At 46.7% G+C, this 14,326-nt stretch overlaps 1 protein-coding gene and 1 long non-coding RNA gene across 2 annotated transcripts in view; one reads left to right on the forward strand and one right to left on the reverse strand.

Annotated features, from left to right (window-relative positions):
* Positions 1-14,326, forward strand: part of Abcd1 (ATP binding cassette subfamily D) — a 117,477-nt gene that overhangs the window by 3,385 nt on the left and 99,766 nt on the right. The window lies entirely within an intron of this gene.
* LOC149327833 (uncharacterized) lies at positions 9,142-13,203 on the reverse strand. The gene is made up of 4 exons (XR_016286362.1): positions 12,649-13,203; positions 12,337-12,426; positions 11,135-11,246; positions 9,142-9,251 (listed from the first exon to the last, which is right to left on the reverse strand). It is a non-coding gene; the product is annotated as an uncharacterized LOC149327833 (long non-coding RNA).

Below are 14,326 nucleotides of genomic sequence, written 5' to 3' on the forward strand. Positions count from 1 at the left end.
GCGCCGCTGCTGGCCCCCTTCGATTACTTGTACGATTTCTCCAGCGTCTAACGGCAGTGCCGGCACGCTGGCGCAAGTAGCGCGGCGGCGTTGTTTCTTCAGGGGACTTGTGTCTTGCGGGAAGTGGCGTGATCGTCGAAGTTTTCTCACCGGAGTTGTTTACGATAGCCGGTGGTCGAAGGAGCGAAACTACTACTGCTTAATGATTCTTTTAGCCTGTGTTTGGCGCTTGAATACGGTTTTGCATGTGCGCCGCAAGAATAACTGTACGTAGCTAGTTCTGATCACCAGGTGGTCAGCAACAGCCGGTTCAGGTTAATTAGGAACCTTATAATGCTTAATTATAAAAGCGCACGAAGTGATGAAAGTCTTACTCGCTTTCGTGAGTGCGACTAGGCGTCACCTTTCTGAAAAAAAAACAAACAAAAAAAAACGGAGTGGACACTTAAGCTGTGCCGTAAGAGTATCGCGTATTATGTTAATTCTTATATATGCAGGAGGTCATCCCCTACTTTTCATTCATAGATCTCTGTAATTTCTCATACCCCTGCTGGTGCAGCGGTTAAGCGATGCGCCGCTGCACCGCGGTGGGCCTTGTGCGGCCCAGGTTGCTCTTCCCGAGCGACCAATCATTAATTTGACTGCCACAGTCATAGAGTTTCTTACTATTACCTAGAGGGAAAGCTGGCAGCCCGTCTATGGGAGTTTGCATGGAGGCTCCTCGAGACCACTTCAGCCACCATGGGCGCTCAAAGCATCATGGGGCGGTGAGCTACTTGTTGCGGAACTGCAACTTTTGGCCGAAAAATAAGAGAAAAATAAAGCTGTTTGATAACTACAAACGTCCTAACATTCAATATCTGGTCTAACGATTGCAACAAACGAGCAGAAAAGCATTTAAGTGCAAAGTTTGCCCAAAATAAGAGACGACTCGCTCTCCTATTGGCCAAGTAAAGAACACTATAAAAACTAATATTGCGTAATTAACAGGAGCACTTTTAAAAGTAAATATGTTTTCAAAAAAAGATGTTGCTTAAACACTATAAGAGGTTTTTAGTGGCATTTCAGAAAAGTGAAACCTTTTATTGGCGTCGTGTGTCGTCGCGTTTTCACTACTATGGGTTTTGCACACTGAGTGCGCGCGAAAGTCGTCTGCGCACACACAAACAGCGTTTTCGGAATGAAATATCTCAGTAGTGCCACTCCGTGTTTCCGAAAAATTACGACTGTGCCGCAACAAGTAGCTCACCGCCCCATGATGCCTTGGGCGTCCATGGTGGCTGAAGTGCAGCGCCGCCAGCTTTCCCTCTAGGTAATAGTAAGAAACTCTATGGCCACAGTGGGCAGTTTGCTCACTATCCAATGGGGCAAGCTGCGATGACGCCGCCAGGTCACCTGACCCAGGTGGCCCACCTGCCTCCTAGGTTGCTCTCTGGGGACCACCTGCCGGAGCCATGTTCGCGATTTTTCGCTCACAGCGCCAAAACACCGGATTTTCTGGTGAACGGGTCTTTCAACGCTTTCGCGTTAAAAAATTTCGGAAGCGTCACACACAGGCTATTAGGGACGCCGTATAGTGGAAAGCTCCGGATTAATTAGGACCACCCGAGGTTCATTAACGCGCGCTGACATCGCACAGCACACGGGCGCCCTTTGCGTTTCGCATGGACTTTTCTAGGGTGGTGGTGTAAAACATTTATTTATACTATATACAAGAGATGTATTGCTCGGACCGTGCCTGAAGGGCCCGGCCCTCACAATCACTAGGAGGGATCCCTAGTCCGGGACCCCTGTGGCCTCCGCGGCGGCCCGGGCTCTTGTCACCAGGGCTCGTTGGTCCTGGAGAGTTGAGCAGCGGAGCAGGGCAGCCTCCCAGTCCTCTCGGGTGGGGTGGGAAAGCAGGATTCGCCGGGCATGCCCACACCATGTGATACGTGTCCGCAAACACTTCCCCGCAGTGGGGACACTCGCCCGAAAAGGCCGAATTGAAATGTTTGAGCACTGCCGGGCGCAGTACTGTGTTGGTGCAGAGGCGAAGAAGCCAACGCTCCTCTGCCTTCTTGAGGCCTTTACAGGGGGGTGGGTATCGGCCGTGAGCGGTTTGATACAGGAGAGAGATCTCCCGAAAAGTAATAGCCGGATTGAAATCAGTAACCGGATCAGGCGGCTAGAGAGGCGATGCCCGGTGGTTAAGCGCGCGGGCGGTAGCGTCCGCTGCCTTATTTCCCCCTATCCCCGCGTGTGCTGGGACCCAGATGATGGTGCGCCGGGTTGGAAATCCCGGTACTCACATCTGTGTAAAATTTGGAAGGCACGATCTGGAATTTGGCCCTGTTCAAAATGGGCACGTTCACTTTCTCCCGTTCCTTGTTTTTCAGCGCGTATATCGCGGTCTCCGGGATATGTATGTACTCTTGATGACGCCGCAAGTGATTCGTCCTGTTTTGCTTTCGGCGTCTCGCGGGGATACATTTTGTTTTTGCGCGGCCTGCGTATCAGTCGGGATGCGGCGAGTTGTTCCTCGTCAGAGGGGGCGTTCCTTTTATCAGATACGTACTACGCGCTTAGGTCGGTCTCCTCTGTCGTGTCTCGCAAACGCGCTGCGGGGCTTGTCACGCGTAGCCTTCGATAAGGCAGAGAGACCTTTGGCCCTGTAGGTTCACTCGGGGACACCGTGCTCGGGGACCGGGCCAGAACGATGATCATTTCGCTGTGAAAGTCGGGCTAACATGTAGGATACCGAGGAGAGTTAACTCTATATCCGATGATTTTTTTTTTGTTCTTAGCAAAATTCCATCGTTTCGCTTTTTATGGCACCGATCCCGTAATCACTGATCGGAAGTGGACGGCGATGTAGTCTAGCCTCCGAGATCCGCAGTGAAAAAATAATCTAGCCTCCGAGATCCGCACGAAATAATCTAGCCTCCGAGATGCGCAATTAAAAATAAACAGAAATTGTATTGGTGTCGTCACAGTTTTGTTTGTGAAAAGTGCATGTGTGTATTTAATTTGTTTTTTGCCTTTTGGGGTATAAAAACACCGTTTGCACAGTGCGCAGTACAGCGGGAGTATAGGGCGTCCAGCTGGTCGTCGTCCAAGGTAGCACACGCGGAGCGTTCGGTCTCTGCGCGTCTCTACCTGGCGGAAAACAGGCGGGACGTCAAGCCCGCCTGTTCGAGAAATGCGCAGAGGCTCAACATTGTTCGCTCACGGGTGCGCTCACCGCCCTGCGGCCGCAACAGCGTCGTGAGAGCGTCTGGGAGAATGCCCAGCGCCCTCTGTAGGCGGGCAAATTCTTTTTTTTTTGGTATTTTGTAAGCGAGCATATGAAATGAGTGACGCACGAACCCGAGCAAGCAGCTCTGCAAGTAATCGGCTCAATATTGGAAATTGTTTTACACCGGTCCTTTTGTAGGATCTGCCTTTGCCGATACATTTCCAATATTGGGCCGATATACCTTCGCTGCTTGGGAATGATGAGCCTCGTTCAGAGAGAAGGTAAAGGAAAAAGATCGGGATTAATACGCCGCGTTCCACGCGCTAACATTCGGTCGAAATGGAATTAACACTTGCAAAATGCCGGGCGATCGAATAGTCGAATCAAAGGACAAGAAAAAATTGTCAGTGGCTCAGTTCGGCTATGCCGGGATATACGTAGCGAAAGCGAGCGCAAGGACGAGGCAAGCGGTGTGATGTCATACCAAACGGCGGTGAGGCGCGCGGCGGGACGTTATGCCAGCTGCGGCGGTTGCTAGGCAACGGCTCAAGGTCGGTCTCTGTGCCTCCCCGGAGCACCGCCACAGCGAAATCGCAATTTCGTGGCCAATGTAGCTTTCGCTACAATAATTTCATTCCTGTGCTAAATGTTCGACACGTCGAAGGTGAGTTGAGGTTGTTGCCTAGAGGCGGGGTTAGCCTCGCGTTAAGTCAGCCGGAAATTGATCCATCGTAGCGGTGCAGTTGGATCAGGGATCGAATGTGCTTCGATTGAAGTGATCAGAGGGCACGACCTGCGCACATTTTTTTTTGTTTTTTTGTCTCTCTAGTTTAAAACGTTTTGCAGGAGGCGTAAATCATTCTAGGTCATGAGCGATCCCTTGGCTGCTGTTCTGCGCTAAATGTCACCATGTGCGAGCGACGCTATCCTCTTCTCTCTCCGCCTCCTTCTCTTGTTTGTCGCCCCCTCGGGGCTCTTCGCCCAAGTTTCTCGCGAGTTAAAATTGCCAAGTTTCAGAGTAATCATCGGCTTGTTGTCAACACTACGGGTGCGTCTATGCATGTTTATCGGCTCTCTAGCCGTTACCCGACGGTCCGGTTGTAGTGCTCGCAGGGCCGACAGTCTCTGCCGAAATCAGTGCAGAACCCCCCCCCCCTTCTCCCTTTTTCCCTGTCCATGAGTCCGTGTTGAAAGTCGACGTGTCTCTAAGCTTCGTAAGCGTGCGTCGTGGGTTAAAACTTCCTGTATTCACTCGGATGTAGACGTAGACGTACTATAGTCGGGTACAACTTAAGTCTCCAGTTAAGCTCCGCCTACATTCAGCCTCCACGCACAGAATTCCTCCACGACGGAAAAGTAGTTCGCTGCTTAAACGTTTCTTGTTGCGTAATCAAGAAGCTAATCGCGAGAAAAAAAATTTGGAGCTCTAGAATTTTGATGCGTGGATTGTTTGATACAGTAAAACGTTAAAAAACTCATTTCGTTTACAGTTGCGATTGACCAGCGGAGTAATACAGGACGCCGCGGACCGTGGCCCAATGTTAGCAACTGCTGTTTTTTCCAATGGAAAGAGTGAGGCCGGATGGGACCACCGCGCGTGCGCAATAGGCGTACGTAAAGCCGGTATACGTATCCACTAGTAGTTGTCCGGTATGCTGAATCTCTCTTTATAAAGCCAGTTTTCCGTACTGACTGTAGAAGCGAAGCTTTTGTTACAATAACTGAATCGACCTTAGTTAATACTTAAATTTTTTTTTTCTCAGTTACCCACCATCAGTTAAAATGGACCCTCGCGTTTCAGTCGTGATCGTGCTGTACAGTCGGGTAATTGAGGTACTTTTTTTTGCTATTCGGTGTCCGGAACAGCGGTGTGCACCTGTAAGAAACGTGTGGTTTATTGCGGTCTTTTGAAAACAATAAAATGAAAGGGGAAAAAAAAGTCCGATGTTCACGAGAAGCCTGGCGGAAATAAAAGGGATAATGTAGCGGAATAGGCGAGGGTAAAAATAAAGAAAACACAGCAAAATACAAAAAAGTGACGCTAGGAAGGACAATAGGGAAGTGTACAAAGTAAAGAAGAAAAAAGGCAAAGTTTACATCCTATATCCGCATTCAAACAAACGCGCGAATAAGAGAACTACGAGGAGTATTACAATAGCTGCAGAGCGACAAATGAATAGGGACAGGCTAGATGACAAGCCCTTTTTTCCGCGGGTCTTAGTCCGTGCTTCTCAGTTTTCGAGCGCGATTCACGTTTCCCGTGAAACGAGTCGCGTTGAATTATACCGACTCCCCGCAATCAGTGCCGAATTGTGTCCCCGGAAAAGCGGTCTTGTCGAAACGATTCGTCCGCGCGCCGAGGCCGGCACATGTTTACGCGAGTCCTCTACTGCGCGCGTTATGCTTGGTTAGTTGGTTGCTATGCGGTCCACTTTGCCTAGTGGGAGTTTCTGTACTCCGTTTCATACACAGCAGGCAACGCTGCGGAGGCTGAGGAAGTAGTGCGTCCGCGAAACCATATTACTCCGCCACGTATCATTCGTTCTCGAAACTCCACTGAGTGTTTGCACGAAAACAAAGAGCAGTATAAAACGATGTGGTAGCATTTGAAATCATGGTCGAAGCTGTGAGGCGGTCGGTGTTCGGGCCCTCTGGCTGTGGTTTTCCCTGAGTGCGAACTACTTTTTGGCCGCGGATTGAGTTGGAGCGATTCGCCCTACCAAACCGGCTATCATACAGCCACATGTGATTCTTGCTTCTCAAAGTCTGGATGAGTCGCAGGACGAAAGTGTGGCGAGAGGTAAAACGCCAGTCACGGCACTGAAGGTTTTGCCTCAGCGAAATATGCTAATGTTCACTTTATTTGTATGACGAACTACTTTTTTGGGCGCTGACTTAACCTGCGCGAACAGGCATGCTAGCTTTGTCAGTGTTGCCTGCTATGTATGAAACTGAGTATAGACGAGCATACAAAAAAAAAATTGCTGGGGCTCAGCTTGGGAATGCGAAGCATATTAGGGATTAGGGCTTAGCTTGGTTTACCTTGGTTATGTTGTAGCTAGATTAATCCACGACAACACCAGAATGTCATTCATCATCGTTTATTTTTTGCAAACCAATGAATACACTCTTGACTGAATCTTGCTGTGATTTTGATTCCACCGCTCGACTGCATCCTTCTTCGGAGGCGTCGTGTATCTACTGAGGGGGAGCGCAACCGCCTCCTCTTATATACTCCAATATGACGCCATAATGTCACGTGGTGTGACGTCACGGTGTCACGTGGTTTCACGGCTAGGGGTCCAACGGCGACGGCGTGAGTGGTAGCTCTAGCAGTATGCTTCGCATAAAAAATTTAAGACCGGCCGCTAAGCGAGCGGGAGGATTAATCTGATTAGGAGAAAGCCTGTGTATTCCTCTTTCCACTTACAACTGGCCACTCCTCTCTGAGGCAAACTCAGTGAACCGTCTGTGATCCTCCATTACGAAGGGGTAATGACCGTGTCATTATCATCATCATCAGGGTCTTTGCTTCTTCCACTCTAGCCAAAGGGCCTCTCCCTGTTGATCTCCATTTAGCCCTGGCCTTCGGCAATGTCGGCTACTGGCCTGCGACGCTGGCGCGCGACAGATGACATTAGGCTTCCGTGACGTGTTTCACTGCCTTGCTATTTTGGGCCATCATTGTGTATGCGAGTCCGAATCACGTGACACGGAAGGCACTGCTGTCGCCAGACTAGGGCAGCCTCCACGTGCTGCGTGCGTAGTACTGCTTGTCATGGATTTGGTCCGCTGTACAGACGCACCGTCACCACAGCGCCTGCCCTAAACGCGATGGTTAAGGGTGAGAGATGAATGTGGAGAGGGTGTGAGTATGCGAATGGGGTCGCCACGCTTTCACCCCACTTCTGGCTCCGTGCTCAACGTAACGCGACTAATGGGGTCTGCACGAAAACCATTATTATCATCACCCAGGTTAGGCTATCATTGCAGGACAATAGGCCATCAATCTCCCATCTCCATCTGCGACCGCTCATGGAGTTGCAGCTATAAATTCGTAATCTCGAATACCCGTTGTCTCAGATTCCGCACTGTCAGTTACAACCTTAGAAAACAGCAGTTGTTAATACTGGGTCATGGTCCGCGGCGTCCTGTATTACTCCACTAGCCAATCAAACAGTAAACGAAATCAGTCTGTTTTAACGTTGGACTTTACTATACCAAGCTAGGCATCAAAATTGTAGAGCTTGTAATTCTTTTCTTCCGATTAGCTTCTTGTTTAGTAAGCTAAAATAGTTTTAACAACGGACTATTTTTTTCCTCGCGGAGGAATTCTGTGCGGCGCGGCCATGAATGTGGGCGGAGCTTCACTGCAGAGTTGTGTCCCGCTGTAGTTGCCTCGCGCGCACTTTGCACGTCATGATGCATAAATTATCGCCGAATCGCGTTTAATATCGGGCAGGCCTTTTAAAACTGTGCCATACCCGAGCGTCTGTCGTCGGCTATATTACCTGTAATTCCGTTCGCAAGAATAGTTGTCATTACCCTCTGGATGAACGCTCCTCGGGGGGTTCATTTCCCACCAGTAATATGGTGTCTGTTACACAGGCATTAGCGAAAGAGCGTGTAGCATTTCCTCGCTTCTTCGACGTCCGTATATACCCCAGCAGCAGAGCTAATAGGCCCCAATATTGGAAATGCCTAGGCAAATGCCGGTTATGCAAATGACCGGAGCGAGACTAGGCTAGGCTAGGTTTGGTTAGGTTAGGTTAAGTTAGATTAGGTTAGGTTAGGACCGATTACCTGTGTGGGTATGTGCCCAATATTGGACAGTATTGGCAAAGCCGGTCATATTGTCACGTTGTAGTGACGGCAGTCCAGCGGTCAGGAAGACACCAACCAGTCTTGGAAACGAAGCTCTTTATTGGGCTGACTTGCGCCCGCAAAAGAACTGAATCACTCGGTGGCGGCGTAAGCAACAATCGGGCTCGTCAATCGTCGAACTACGAATGCCCGCTGCTCGCGGCATCGTTCAATTTAAAGCCGGCAAGGAAACTTCGAGATAACAGGTCGAGATCATCTAGACTAATCTGGAAACACGTAGATGCAGCTCTTCATGGTTGTGATCAATCGAGATAAGTCCGGTCGCTTCTCGCGTCACGAACAAAAATGATAACACCCCTTTCCTGCTGCCTTGAGCGAACGAACGGACAGTACACTCTAAGAAAAAAAGGTGTGATCTTAGTCTTTTTGGGGGGTAAAACACTTGTCGCTGAGCTGACACCTTTTTGGGGGTAAGGTTACGCTGTTTCTTGGAGACTAAGTATTTATGCTCTCGCACGTAGAGTAATGTTACGCTCTAATAGCCTAAACTTGCACTCACATAAGAAGAGTAACTTTAAACCAGTTAGATATAACATTACGCCTTTCTAAAAGGGGTAAATGTTAGCCTGAGGAAAGCATAAACATATCCTAGCATGCAAGGTGCAAGTTTGCACCTTTAGCAGGTAAATTTATGCTATGTATAGAAGTGCAAAGTTACTTTGTCAAAGACTAAACTTATGCTGTCATAAACAGAGCAAAGTTTGCACCCCTGTGGTGCATGCTTATACCCTTACATGATGGATAAAGTTACCCTTCTGGTGGTACAAAGTAATGCCCTACTGCAAAGGGTATCTATGCACTACTCGGTGGTGTATTTATACTGTCCACACGAGAGCATTATTACCCTTCTGTAGCGTAAACCTGCCCATTGAATGCAGAACTAAAGTTGACCCATATGGTAGAAGCCCGAGTCTTTCTGGAAGTGCAGGCAGTGTCAAAATGTTGCGACGAATCTTTCATGTGAGATGGTCTGTGTCATTGTGTGTTCAGGTGCAAGTACTACTGCAGAATGTACACAAAGAATTCATAAACGAATCGGAAAAAGAAACATACCGTCATATTTATTTTGTCACATGCTACACCATATTACAGCAATGACCCTGGCAGTCTTCTTCATACAGGTGGAGGCAGTATGTACCATGTATTTGACCTGCACAGAGAAGAAAACGTATAATGAATTTTGCAACCACAAAGCTCAGATGACGTGACCATGGGCTTAGTTAATTCAGGTCTAAAAGTGTAAACCACATAAAAGGCAGGGATAAAGGGCGATGCATGAAAACAATGCCACAAGTGCAGGCTTCTGTTTATTAATGAGAACCAAAATCAGAAAAGATATGCAGGAAAAACAAAACATGTCCTAAATGGCAGCTACTTAATCACTCACATATGCTGACATTATCACAAGCACACTGGCTTCTCAGGAAAAATCCAGAATACTGTGCCCAGCTGCACGGTCAGGCTGTAGGCATCCTGGATGCCAGACTAAGAAGAGGGTCATATCAAGAAACAGAAAAACATGTGCATGAAATGGAAGCTACTAAAAGGTGATAAAATGAAATGCCGTTTAACAAACCCTTCCCTCCATTCTCGTGTTTTTATTTCTCTGTATCTAGAGTGGTTAAGGTTTCATGCAGCCCTTGCTAACAATATGTCTCTGGTCTCTGATGCCATTATATGTTTTGTTGCCCATACAGTGAATTTTCTTCCTAAAAGGGAAGTGTAGGTGATTATCTGAGCATCAATGAGTGATACTTCCAACTGTAATTTTCCCTGCATATATTACCTGTGAATTCATTTCAGATTAGCAAACAGCAGGAAGCTTGTGCCTGTGATGGCATTTCTGGGTGCATTCCATTGTCACAGCCTTTCGATACAGTTTAAATACCTGGTGAAAGGCCTATGCACAAAGGCTATGCACTATAAATCTTAGTCTACCACTCCTGGAAAACAAGGAAAAGCTTTCGGCTAAACGTGAAATAATAGCAAGGGCAAATTACACATCTAAAGAGTTGTCTCCATGCATGAGGTAACGTCATACCAAAAAAATTATTTGGACCACATTATAATAAAGATACTTTTTATTCACATTCATAACCTGTTTCATACTACACCTCTACATTATGCCTGTGCAAAAAGCTTTGGCTATGGACTGGCCTTCACTGACAGACTACATTAACTACACAAGCAGCATAGAACAGTCTCCTTGTAAAGCACTATTTTTGCTTGAGGAAATTACAAATCTCGTCTTTTTATTTAGACAGTGCTGCTTCATCTAATGCTTGCAGCATATGCAGCAGCAGTAATCCTCATGAATTATATTTTGCAGGCACAACAGAATGTTGTGTTACCTTTACACATCTTTTCAGATGCTTAGCATAATGAAATTGTAAACACTGACTGACAGCATGCAAGAATGGCTATTAAACCAGTTGCCGTCCATATCTGCTGTCACATGCAGGGCACGTGAGCTTAATTAAATTTTAAGTTCACTCCGATGTTAAATAAAACTAATATGGATTCATGTGAGTTATTGGAAATTATTCACATCAGTGAACAGCACCTTCCTGCTCAAAAAGAAAGTGTGAACAGTGCAAAGAAGATTAACAGCCTCACATAGCTGCATATCACATTAAGCTTCACATGCATAAACGGTGCTAGTCATATTAGCTTGGTAGCATGCCACCCTTCCAAGCATTACCATAACTGTGTGCCATTTTTTTCTGACGCCAGCAACATGGATTGTAGGCACCGCCTCTCAAACTAATTCAATATGAAATCTTTGCTGAAGTCCAGCCTACTTTTGCAGAAAAAAAACTGCATTTATACTTCATGCCATAAAAAGTGGTCACAATTATTCAAACCATTATTCAGAAATTGTTTCAGAACTAAGTCCTCGAAAACATTGAAAAGCTCTAAAATCTCTGTAATAGAATAGCTGCAGCTGCGCAACATAGCATACTATGTTCACAGATCGACATCAAGTGATGATGAACTTGCAACAATGTCCCAATTACATAAAAACATACATACCACACACATCTAGTCCCGGCCACTCGTACGGTTTTGAAGAATCCAGGCTGAACTTCGGTGCTAGGAGTGACAATGGTTGTGCACCTTTGCATCCCTCCTTCTCCCAGGTGCACTGCAATAGAGGTGTCATTTATAGCGTTAGTGTAATGGTTAGTGATAACTTATATGTTAATTAAACCACGTAATGCCAGCACACATGCTCAAAAAACGACAGGAATAGTTTGAAAACGAGAAACAACTTTTTATTCCAAATTTTATCCATTACAGCACTTGCCACATATTTATAACAGGCATAATTGACGCAGTGCACTGGCATAATAAGCCTAGGCAAACTTCTACAGCACAATGGCCTATTACCAGTGAATTGTCACTAAGTGCCTAACATAATTAACATATCTTCTAACAGCCACTGCAGAAAAAAGAAAGAACTATACTGTTACTGCTTACGAGATTGACAGTATTCATTACAGAATTTTTTTTCGTTGACAGATTACCGCAGTGCAACCAAAATCCTTATTGTTCTAAACAGAAAAGCTTAGATACTAGCGTATTCTTCTATTCAACCTCTTAGAGCGACATCAAACCTAAAGTCTCACTCTTTCATAAGAGAATACAAGAGCACTAAAAGAGGTGACATAGACTGTACGCTTTTGTGAGCTAATGTTTGGCCACCAACTAGCCCCGACTTTTTCACTAGTAAAAAGAACTAAACAAGTTCACTTTTCTCTATTAGTTCTCAGCCTGAGTGAAGAGCCAGTTACATATCAACTTAACACCATTAGCAAGCGCATCTTGCCATTCGAATGCAGTAAAACTGCTGGCATGATAAGTCACATTCTGGGTTAGCAAAAATATTGCAAAGTGTAAGCGAAAACGGCCGCATGCCTGGAAGCGCAGAGCACAAATGAGCTGCTAATTTCTTGCCTATGAATAAATAAATTTCACGTTTACTGTTTTATCGTTTGCTTGCTACTCCGTGGTAAAGAAAAAAAAAATTGACGCCGTCCATTCGCAAAAAAAAAAAAAAGCGGCCTGGCAGAAGGAGTTGCCTTGCAGCGCTAAAATTATAAAGGGATTATTGTCCAATAAGAATCACATACAGTGCTGTAGTAGATGTGAGCACTGCACGCAGTACGTGCCACAGAAGCGCGCACACTAAATTACTCGCCCCTTTCTGAACGGAGACTGCGGTTTGGACTTACCTTACTGAATGGTCGTGAGCAGGGACAAATACTTGGCGTTGAAGAGACGACCGGCAATGTTCTTTCGCACGGCAGACGAAGGATCAGAGCCTGCAGCGAAAGAAAGCATGAGAAAGACGCCTGCAGATTGCGCCGCTGCGATCGTGTGTTGTACACGATAGGCTCCCTCCGGCCGCACGCGACCGGCTCAAAACAAGAAATAGCAACAAGCAGCAGCTCGCGCACACAATCCATGATAAAAAATCTGTATTGAACACACCATAACTTGACGGCAGGAAACAACCCGTATGGCCAAACGAAAATGTCACTTACTTGTACGGTTGAAATTGGGCGCAAAGAATCCGTACGATGAGGGCACCGCGACGATCTGGCGTGCGCTGTTTCTTTCAGACGTTGACTCTTTCGCGAAGATGTCGCCCACTGCAGCGTCACACATCGATGAAGCTTGCACGATGAAGTGATCGCTGAACAGAACCTAAACGCACACAGGCCCGTACTACAAAATAAAAGAGGAATGCGCGTCGCGACTTGCACGCACGGCACCCAGGCGCGGTAAACAGCGGCTTCGTCTTCGACTCTACGCGAGCGGCCAATCCAAATAGACAGGCACGTGACCTGAAGAGGGAGAAAGGAGAAACTACAACCCATCGCCAGCCATCGCTTCCAAAGCTTGCTTAGAGGAATTACAGAGGAGGTTTTCCTTCCTCCATGCTTCGTGCCTTTCTTTCGTTCCGCCGGACCCCGCGCTTCCCCTCTTTTCCTTTTCTCCGCTGACTGAAAGAACGTCTGCGTTCCCAGTAGTGTCCCAAGGTCAAGCTGCCCGCGTGCGGGGCGACGACCTTTGGTCCTTGCAATGTGCTGGTAGCTTATTATTTTTGCATGCGCCCCTCTGCCCTTGTGGCACGTATTTTTCCGCGCTTTCGGCGTGCGCACAACTCTTCCGTTATCGGAGACAACGAGCGCGGCGTGACTCGTCTTGTCAGTCCTTGCAGTATCCCTTTGAAGCTTTTAATGCAGCCAGCTATTACGCAGTATGAATTACGCAGATGCTGCCGTAAATGTGTGGCGTATGCAACAGAATAGTTTTCAGAGCAGCTGCAGCTTAAAGTTACGAGCATCATTCGGAAGTTCTCGTCAGCTCTCATTTACTACCGCGTACAGGAGGCACTGCGAAATATATATCAATAAACTGCCCTTCCTGTACTTCTAAATCATTCACAGAACCGGCTAAAAAAGCGATGTAAATGCTGCAGCATTATTGATTCAATGTCAGGTACAGTAACAGTTTTAAATACTGATATTGCCGCGTGATATTGCTGCAAGAAATTTCAACTTTCTTTTGTGCTTATGGGGCTGCAAGTGTGAGGAGAATCCGAAGAAAGCAAAAAAACCGCTCTGTTCAAAAATAGTTTAACTCAATCGAAATAGATACAGCTGTAGAGATATGGATTTAATAAAGCCGCATCGAGAGATCAGAAGCGTCAGGCAAACAAAGGGGATTCACAACATTTGAACATTTGAGGAAGATGGCGCAGAAGAGGGCTTCAAACGACGGTCGACCGCTGCTGATGCAGCAGTTCTCACCTCTCATCGTTCCAGTGTTCGCGAAGTTCTCAAAATATTTTCAAAATGGGTCAACAGAGCAGAAATGGAGCACTGCCAGCGCTATGCCAGCAAGCATCCGTTGAGACGCTTCAACCGACTGGTTATTCGGGCGATTCCGTCTATTTACGCGCTTTCATTTTATTCTATATAGGCAGTTGCCACCGCTGAATTTATGCTTTTGTTAAAGATTGGTTCGTCAGTGCGATACAATGTGTCCTTTAGCTCAGTTTTATTTGTGCGTACAAGACAAAAATCTCAGTCATCCGAAGCAACTTACGATGATGAAGGAAAACCTGCCGGTTTATACGCCGTAGTTTCATTTATTTTCGAGCTTGGGTCTTCGGGCTGCGTCTATCTAGTGCAATGTACTGTTTAGTCCTTATCA

This window comes from Amblyomma mixtum, chromosome 10 (assembly GCF_055824585.1).
Source record: "Amblyomma mixtum isolate Tamu chromosome 10, ASM5582458v1, whole genome shotgun sequence".
Taxonomy (NCBI): Eukaryota; Metazoa; Arthropoda; class Arachnida; order Ixodida; family Ixodidae; genus Amblyomma; species Amblyomma mixtum.